Raw genomic sequence first — 8,944 nt, 5'->3', positions numbered from 1 at the left:
TTCTGTAATAGAAAGCAGCTCTTCTTTTTGAAGGCTGTTATAACTTATTATGAGCTGGAAATCCCATTTTTGGTTTTGAATGCTGATATTTCACACTGGTCTTGGGACCAAAGTACAGGCTGTGTAGAAAAGTTATTGATGGATCTCATATTTCATTTTTAAGTTAGAGCACCTGTAGTTCAAGATTTGGTTTATTAATATAGGAAGAGTTTGGGGTTTTTTTTTCTGCTCTACAATTTTGCTTATCTAAATCTCTCTTCCATGAAATCTTGGGGAAGAAAGCTATTTATATTTCAATAGGACAGAATACATGGAGCTCTGGGTTGAATGCGGATTGCTTGCAGTTATTTCATTACCAGACTAGGTAATATCATCAGTGCTAGTGAGTGTGGGGTTTTGCTCTCTATATACATATAGTAGTTTGCCCTGCCAATTTAGTGGTGTGCTTTTCTCTTTATTAGTTCCTTGATTAGGGTATTGTTTTCTGCTTTTCTGTGTTAATCCCTGTTTATCTGGATGTTGGTTGCTGCAGAGGATGTGTTCTGGTCTTTTTGTTTTCTTCTTAGCTTTTTTATTGTCTCTTTTGAGTGGTGTATAAATATGGTTTATCTCTTTGTGTCCACTGATGACTGATACCTATATTTTCTCTATTTTCATGATTGATACCTATATTTCCTCTGTACCTCTTATAATTTCTCTAGGGAGACAGAATTTGATTAGATAAAGGAAATAGTAAAGTCTGTTCAACTGTTCAACTTGGCAATTTCATGGACAATGTCCATTGGACATACAGTATGCCAATTTAATTGGCAAATGTTTTGCTATTGTTTTTTCAAGAATATATTTGCTTTCTTAGTCTAACCTACAGTCCTAATAGTTTCTGGTAGTTTCCTATCCAAATACTAACCAGACATGTACCTGCTTAACTTCTTTCAAATACATCTTTCCCAAGTGCTATAGCTCTGATCAATTTTGCATTGTCCCCAGCTGCGGTTAGGTAAGTTTTTTTAAAAAAAGTGAAATAAAATCACAGATATCCCACACAAGCTATAATAACTGGCTTTCAGACAAACTATTATCAAACTCAACTATTCCATTTTTGTTATGGAGATAATCCTGCCTTATGGGCTTGTTCCAAGGATTTGTGCACCAAGGGAGCTCAACCAATCTCATTGTACATATGTTGTGCACTGACAATAAAGATTTGAATTTGAATTTCTGGGGTAATATATGTGTTAATGCAGCTGGAGCTCTTAGAAAACACACCGTATAAATGCCAAGTATTATTATGCTGAAACTCTCAACTTGTACAAACTGTAGGAAATATAATTACTAAAATAGTAGAGGTAGTCCTTGATTTACGACCACAATTGAACCCAAAATTTCAGTTGCTAAGTAAGTAAATGTCTAAGTAAGACATTTGTTAATTGAGTTTTGTCCCATTTGCCACAATTGTTAAATGAATCATTGGTTGTTAAGTTAGTAACATAGTTGTTAAGTGAATCTGGCTTCTCCATTGACTTTGCTTGTCAGAAGATTGAAAAAAGGTGATCATATGACACCAGCACACTGCAGCAGTCATAAATATGAGTCAATTGCCAAGCATCTGAATTTTGATCACATGACCATGGGGATGCTGCAATGTGAAAATGGGTTGTAAGTCACTTTTTCTCAGTGTCACTGTAACTTTGAGCAATCACTAAATGAATGGATGTAAGTTGAGGACTACTTGCATATGTCCTTAGTTTCATTAGTATTTTTAGTCATGGCTTTGGATGCTTAAGATAAATCATGCCCTTTGCTTCCAGGACATAGCTATGAACACACAGAAGCATTTTTTTTATCTGCACCTCATATAAAATAAGCTTTAAGGTGGGCAGATATGTAATTGCATTTGAGAATTTACTACTACTAAGAGTAGATATTTTTCTCTTTTCTCATAGACAACTGTCATAATATTTTGTCTAGGAAATTTCAAAGGAGAAAGCCCATACAAAAAAGCAAGAAAATAAAACTCTCAACAGTTGGGAGTTTCCAAATAATTATCTTCTCCTCCATACAGCCTTGGCTAAGAACCTATTTATATGTAGTTTCATTTCATGGCTTATATAACCCTATTATTGCTACCTCTTTAACACAGATGAATGCATTGTAGATGAATATATCTGTGCAGAAATTAATATTGAGGATGAAATTGGTCTGTTCTACACTTTTTGCTTGTCCTTCCCCATTTTTAATTACCCGAGGACAGCATCAGGGCCTTTTTTTTTTTTTTTTACTGTATGCGTTAATCACAATAGTTGAATGATAAAACCATTATTGAAAAGAAACAATGCAATTATCAGATGCAAAACCATTTTAGAACAGCATCAGATGTCTTTCTAAAGCATGACAATAAATCTTAGCTCTCTAGAAATTCTACTTCATATTCTGTAGCTAGCAAAGAGCAGACGTGTCAATGTTCCAATGGATAAATAAATGGCTTTTTGCCAAGAAATAAGTTATACTGCGTACTACAGAACATAAGATTTAAGTTTTACATATAGGCCAAGGTTTAAATCCTTTTTGAGGTATCAGATTTTTCGACATTCTTTTCTCTTCCTTGAATTTTGAATTCCTTTTGAATTTTGTAAATATTCCATATTTACACAGGCTTGCCTGGGCTGAGAATCAGAGCTTTCTGCCTTGCCAGTTTTAGCCATTACAGATATCTAAACACTGCCATCAGTCTTCAGATGGAAAAGAAAAATGTCTACACAAGACTAATAGATAAACATGGAGTAAGTACCCCAATTGTTTCAAGTGCTCACAGATTTTTAATAATCACATGGAGTCTAATAAACAGGTCAGTGTTCAAATAGACAAACAGCTACCGGTATTAGGATCTGGGGTTTTAAGAAATTTAGGAGGCCTAGTCTTCTACTGCTTTCAGTTTCAATGATAACTGGGAAATCTTCAGAATTCAAGGTTGGGGGAAGGACTATTTTCAGTCTAGAAATTATAGAAGTGTCCCTAAATTGAGCCTCTGAGTTAGAAGACAAAATACTGAATTAATACCATCACTGAAAACTAAGTACCATATAAAACCTGGCTTGTACAGAGGTGAGAAGATGTTTCCCTAGGAAAGCTGATATGCTGCCCAGGTTTTTATAATTGTAGAATAAATAAAATTGTAATAAATAAACACTTGTATGCCATAAGAAAGGGCCTTTTAATATAGAGTTTGAACAGTTTAAATAAATATTGCTATTGCACAGGAAAATATTTTCAGAGTGATAAGTGTGTAGCTACAGGTAGTCCTCAAGTTACGACCACAATTTAGCCCAAATCCAGTAAAATTGACAGTTTTACATTTGGATAGCCTAAATGAATTAACGGGTATAGAAATGCCTTTTGGCCAGTGTGTTGTTTCTTGTCGGAGAAAGATAGCCTAGTACCGGTCTTATTTATTCTGCCTTTCTTCATATAGTCCAAGACAGAAATCAAAAACACTAAAAACAATAATACATAAAATAAATGATAGTTAAAACCAACCAATATAGTTTTTAAAAACAGCTGCAGTAACAGACATAATAAAATATAATAAAAAGGCAGAAAAAATTAAGAAAAGAAGGTTTGTGCATAATTACAATGGCAAGCAATACAAAAATCCACTTTTTAAAAATAAATTCATGAAGCCACTCTGCAAAATTAGCTTCAAGGCAAAAAGTATAGGAAACTTTTTTTAAAAAAAAGCTTCTTTAAGGGTTAATCAGCCCCTGATGCAACATTTTGGGGGCAGGCTGATTATATAGTATAAATGATCTGATGACTCACAATGTTCTCTGATCCTTCTAGATCTCTAGATAAGTTCCAGAGAAGATTTATATGATGCTTGGTCCAAAAGAGACTGCAGTAGACTACAGACTTCTCCATCCTCTTTCCATTATCCCACAGGTATTTGAAAAAATAACAAGGGCCAATCTCCCTCCCTATCCTTCAGCAAATTACCATGATCTGTCTTTTGATCATGTATACTCAGAATGGTATGTCTCAGCCTTGTATATAGCTTCTATAAATGTTATCCTAATGCATGCCTATTCCTTATACAGGGAGCTGGATGGAACACGAGCAGGGAAGAGAACACATATGCCTATCTATGATTGGTCCTTTGCAAATGACTGGGCAGCAAGTAATAGGAAAATATGCTGATTCCATTGCCTGGCCATTTGAATGGTAAATAAGGGGGAGGTATTTTTCCTTGACAGCTGTTTCCTAATTACCCCAGGAAACTTTCCCTCTAATGCAGATCCTTCTACGCATATTGGCAGGTGTCCCTTGAAAGATAACAGGTACATGATGTGTGAGGTGAAAATGAGATTGTGCAGAATGTGTATTGATATGAAAGAAACTGAAAGAACTGGGGAAAGGACAAAATAACTTACAGTACCTCACTTAAAAAGTGGCACAGCAACACCATTCCCCAAACATTGAAGAAGGGTTGAAGAAAGTCTGCATGTTGAAATGGTAATACTATAGTAATGTTGCAAGTTCCCTGATGTATGAAAATCACAACATAGGAGCAAACAAATATTGGCTTGAATTTGTGTGTCCAAACATACTCGTGAGGTACAATAAAATATCTGAAAAAGTATGTGGTAACCGATATTCCTTTCTTGTCTCATATAAATTCATATAAGATGACCTTTGTAAAATAAAAGCTAATATACTACATGCCTTCATCACTGTCTTTCATGGCAATACTTCTAGTGATAGAGCAAATTGCATACAATTTACTTAAGGGGCAAAGAATTGATGGAAGATAAGTTTTTTTTTTCATGAACTAGATACATTTAGGTTCTAAATGAGTTCCTAAACTTCTGACCCCAAAAGTCGTGACTTGATAGTCGTGACTTCTGCAGTGCATACATATGACCTCAAGAAATAATCAACGTTCAGCCAGCCTGTAGAGAGTGGAATTTCAGCAAACCTTTTTGTACATTATGCTATCAAAAATAATAATAAAAAAAATCGTTTGCAAAAGTAAGCTTCCCACTCAGAGTAATTTTGAACCATATAGGTTAGCCTGAGAAAGAAGATAAAATAGCATTTTCAATCATTTTTGTTTCCAGCGTTATGGACAACTCTGTAACAGCTGTTCTTAAATATCATCACCGTGGCTTGAATTTGTTAGCTGATTGTATGACAAGAGAGGCGGATTGCTTTGACTAGACTGGCAACAGCAAATCTCACTGTAACTTTAAGAGTCTTTAAGACATGGGGTGCAATCTGTGTTTCCCCAATTATAAGGCATTGGGGAGCTTTTTCACTTCACAGGATGCCAAGTGTGGTATTCAGAGTGCTATTGTGTTTATAATGGTGCTGCTAATAAAAGTCTTTGGCTTTTGTTAACTCATAAGCTTTTTATTTGTTTGGAATGTTGTTGCAGTTCTGGCAGAGCAAGGAAGCTAAATGCAAGAGAAGCTGGCATTTCCTTTATGTAACCAGTTCAGTTTCTGCTAATAAGAGTATATGCAAACTCTTAAACTCTCCTTTAGGAAGCCTGTACCCTCTTGTATCAATATGTAAATGGATTACAGTGCAACCTAATTTATCCAACTATAATTAAGCAGCTACTGTATCAAGAAATTGGAATGTTCTACACTCTAAAATTTCACATCTGAGACAGGACATCTCATGATAAAAGCTTCTTCAGGAAGTAGCCTGTAAAAGCAAATAGCCTAAAATTGAGACATACAGAGACAGAAAGGCAGAGATCTTAGTTTAACTGGAGCTGTGAAATATTTGGGAGAATTTGTTGGATTATTTAGTTGTACACCTCGATCTATGCTCATGTTTATATCTGTAAATAAATATAAGCATCAAAACCTTTGAGGAAACTTATTCTAAAAGAAACAAGCTCAGGTAAGCACTGAGTTCCAGATTTTTTTCCCCAATACATGGAGAATTTGGATGTGCAAACCAATACTTACCCATGTCTGAAGGTCTCGTGTCAGTATGAGACAGTTGTAGAAGATGCCAACCTATATAAGTAACGTGATTTTCCACTGTCCCCTCAATAGAGATGATAAATAGCAACTTTCACAGTCTGTCTATTCATAGTATTCATTTGGGATCCAAATTCTCATATCATCAACCTAGAAGGCAGAAGCTCCCAAGAAAGATCTCCGCAATGCACTATTCTATTTCTTGATTTTTTATTACCCCTCCTAAAGTGATGCTTGAAGCTAGTGTGCTTGCCTTTGCTATTGGAAAAGCCACAGTGAGCAAATGTGTGGTATGCTTCCTTAGGAAGATGCCTGAGGAGCGCCTAATCTTTTCAGTCAATTACAAAAAAACAAGGATCCTTCTGCCTAATGTTAGTCATCTAATCTGTCAACTCTATGTGTATATACCAAGAATGTTGCTAAGAAAGCTCCAAAACTTTTTTCATTGGTCATTCTTGCCTGTGTTGATGGGAACTGATGTCCAAAATTTCTGGAGGACAGTAAATTGCCTAGCAGCTTATGGATTCTGAGAACTTCCCCTTATTGCATTGCTAACTCTTGTTCTGGAAATGGAACAATGCCAATTCATCTCTGACTAATATGTCTTGCGTAGCACTTGGTACTTACAAAAAAATAGATTCCAGCAAACCAGTGATTGCAGGAGACAATTACAATCTTCTTTCCCTGTTACCATGCAGACATGATGAACTTGGACTATAAGACATTATCCCACACAACACAACCAAGGGCTACATTGGCTGAGAATGATAGAAGTTGTAATACAGCAAAGCCAGCATCAAGCTAGGAAATTCAAGGCTGTACAGCTGGTGCCACTTCTCTGGTCCCAGAACTCAAAGCATTTAGGTTTTTCTTCAGCCTCTTACTCTAAAAAAGAACAAGGAAAGGCTTTTCTTTGTCTGCTTGCAGATCTGTTTGGCATGTTCTGCATATTAATCTTTTCAAGCTGCTCCATCTTTCAAAATGTGTCCCTCAAACTTTAATTGTCTTTCCTTTCTGATCCCTGATTTATTCTATCTATTGTACTTCGAGATAGTCTATATGAAGGATGCTTTGTAGTGCAACATATGCTACATCACATGATTTCTCAGATCATATTAAGCATAACCATTTATGACTATAGATATCTCCTAATCACAAAGGAACGACCTACCACACTTATATCATTTCATGCTGTATGAACTTACTGCAAACGTGGTTTATATTGGATAAATTCAAGTATGTTTGCTGAATAAGTCTTGCAGTTTGATTCAGCTGTGATAACTCTGAATCTGCTGAAATAAATGATCTTTAGTTTAACCATTTATTTAACAACCAAAGCTTCTTCTATAAATTGAATTAGCTCCTGATTGCTCCTGATTTACCTACACAATTTCTAGGATATTATAAAAGGAACTCAGATTTAGAAAAAGACATGGGAAGGGGGGTTGAGGTTGGGTCAGTGCTAACGTTGGTTCGTTTGCCACTTCTGTGGTTGATTTAGTTACACATATGCTATCAGTTCAATGCAGTTCAGAATCTGATTTCCACATAGTTCTTCCCCAATATGATGCCTTTGCAAGATAGCAAACTGCAACCTTTTACTAAACAGAATTGTAGGATCTGATATGCCTTTCATTTGCAGAAGACTAGGTTAACAAAGGCAGCTCTACAAATGCAAAGGAGAGCAGGTTAAAGATGTATATGTCTTTATTTTTTTTTAACATTTTGTGAAAGTTTAGTTTTTGGTAATCTATTGCCAAACTCCCACACACACATATGCACACCACCAACAATCCAACCTACCACAATAAAAAATAAAGACGGTTGCATCATAACAGTATTTAGTTCAAAATAAAATTTGAATTCATCGTCAAGGCAGTACATGCTATTTTTACAATAAAACAAAATAAGAGAAATATGTAGTGAATTATTTTAATACATAAATATAAACAAAGTATATTTGTATTTATTTTAGTATTCAGACAGTTTAAACAACCATTACATGGAATAAGCAAACAAACCAAAGGAACAGATGAAATGGGCTTGGTTTGCAACAATAAAAGAAACAGTTTTCACAGATAAATGTCAATTGTGGATTTGTCATGCATATATATTGCAGCCAATCCAGGAAAGCCACCTGTGTTCCATAACATATGATAGTGGCAATGCAAAAGCAGAAATCTAACAGACAAAAGGCGTAATGGCTAAATAACTTATTATGCATCTTTTTAAAAGGAATATTTATACAGCAACTTCAATCATGCATAATCAATTTATTTGCAAACATGCTAATTAAAAGTTTTTTCTATCAGGTAAACGCATAGTCACATTGGCATGCAAACCTGTTTTGTAAATTTGCCTGCTTTTGTGTTTACCCAAGGGACCAAAACCAACAGCAAATTCCATAACTATTTTAAAAATTCCTAAAAGATACAGAACAAAAGCATCTGGAAATATTATCTCAAGAGCTAGATACCTATCTCCCAGCTTTTCTGCTATACTATAGAATGAATATATAAATTTAGCATACGTATTGGTTTACCAGTTTGTTTAATTGCATGCCTGTGAGAAGTTCCATTTAGTGCAATTAGATTGCTTACCATACATAATCAAAGACTAATCTTTTGCAGGCTTATATTTGAATATGTTGACATTTTTTGAGTTATTGTGATAGCTGCACTTTTGTGAACGCAGAGCTAGAAATTCATTATACTGCACAGATCAGCAACCTTTTAAAGGCCAGGTAATTATACACAGTTGGGAGAACTGCCATTTCCCCCTAGGTGTCTTTTTAAACGCTTTCTTAAGCCTATTTCAGACTTATGCTGGTGTTCGTATGTTTTCTGCCTCAGAATGGTAGGAAATTAACTATAGTAGATAGGGGAAGTTAAATTCCACAGATTATCCACTCTTATATCATAGATTAAGCTGAATGCCTGAAATAAAATATCAGATAG

The 8,944-nt window shown here is 35.2% G+C and overlaps 1 long non-coding RNA gene across 1 annotated transcript; it reads left to right on the top strand.

Annotated features, from left to right (window-relative positions):
• Window positions 1–3,842: 3,842 nt before the first annotated feature.
• On the top strand, window positions 3,843–4,633 carry LOC117664402 (uncharacterized). The gene is made up of 3 exons (XR_004591034.2): window positions 3,843–3,936; window positions 4,092–4,215; window positions 4,311–4,633. It is a non-coding gene; the product is annotated as an uncharacterized LOC117664402 (long non-coding RNA).
• Window positions 4,634–8,944: the final 4,311 nt, after the last annotated feature.

The sequence above is a fragment of the Pantherophis guttatus genome, chromosome 3 (genome assembly GCF_059756535.1).
Source record: "Pantherophis guttatus breed Tessera chromosome 3, ASM5975653v1, whole genome shotgun sequence".
NCBI lineage: Eukaryota > Metazoa > Chordata > Lepidosauria > Squamata > Colubridae > Pantherophis > Pantherophis guttatus.
This window is presented reverse-complemented; position numbering and strand designations above follow the sequence as displayed.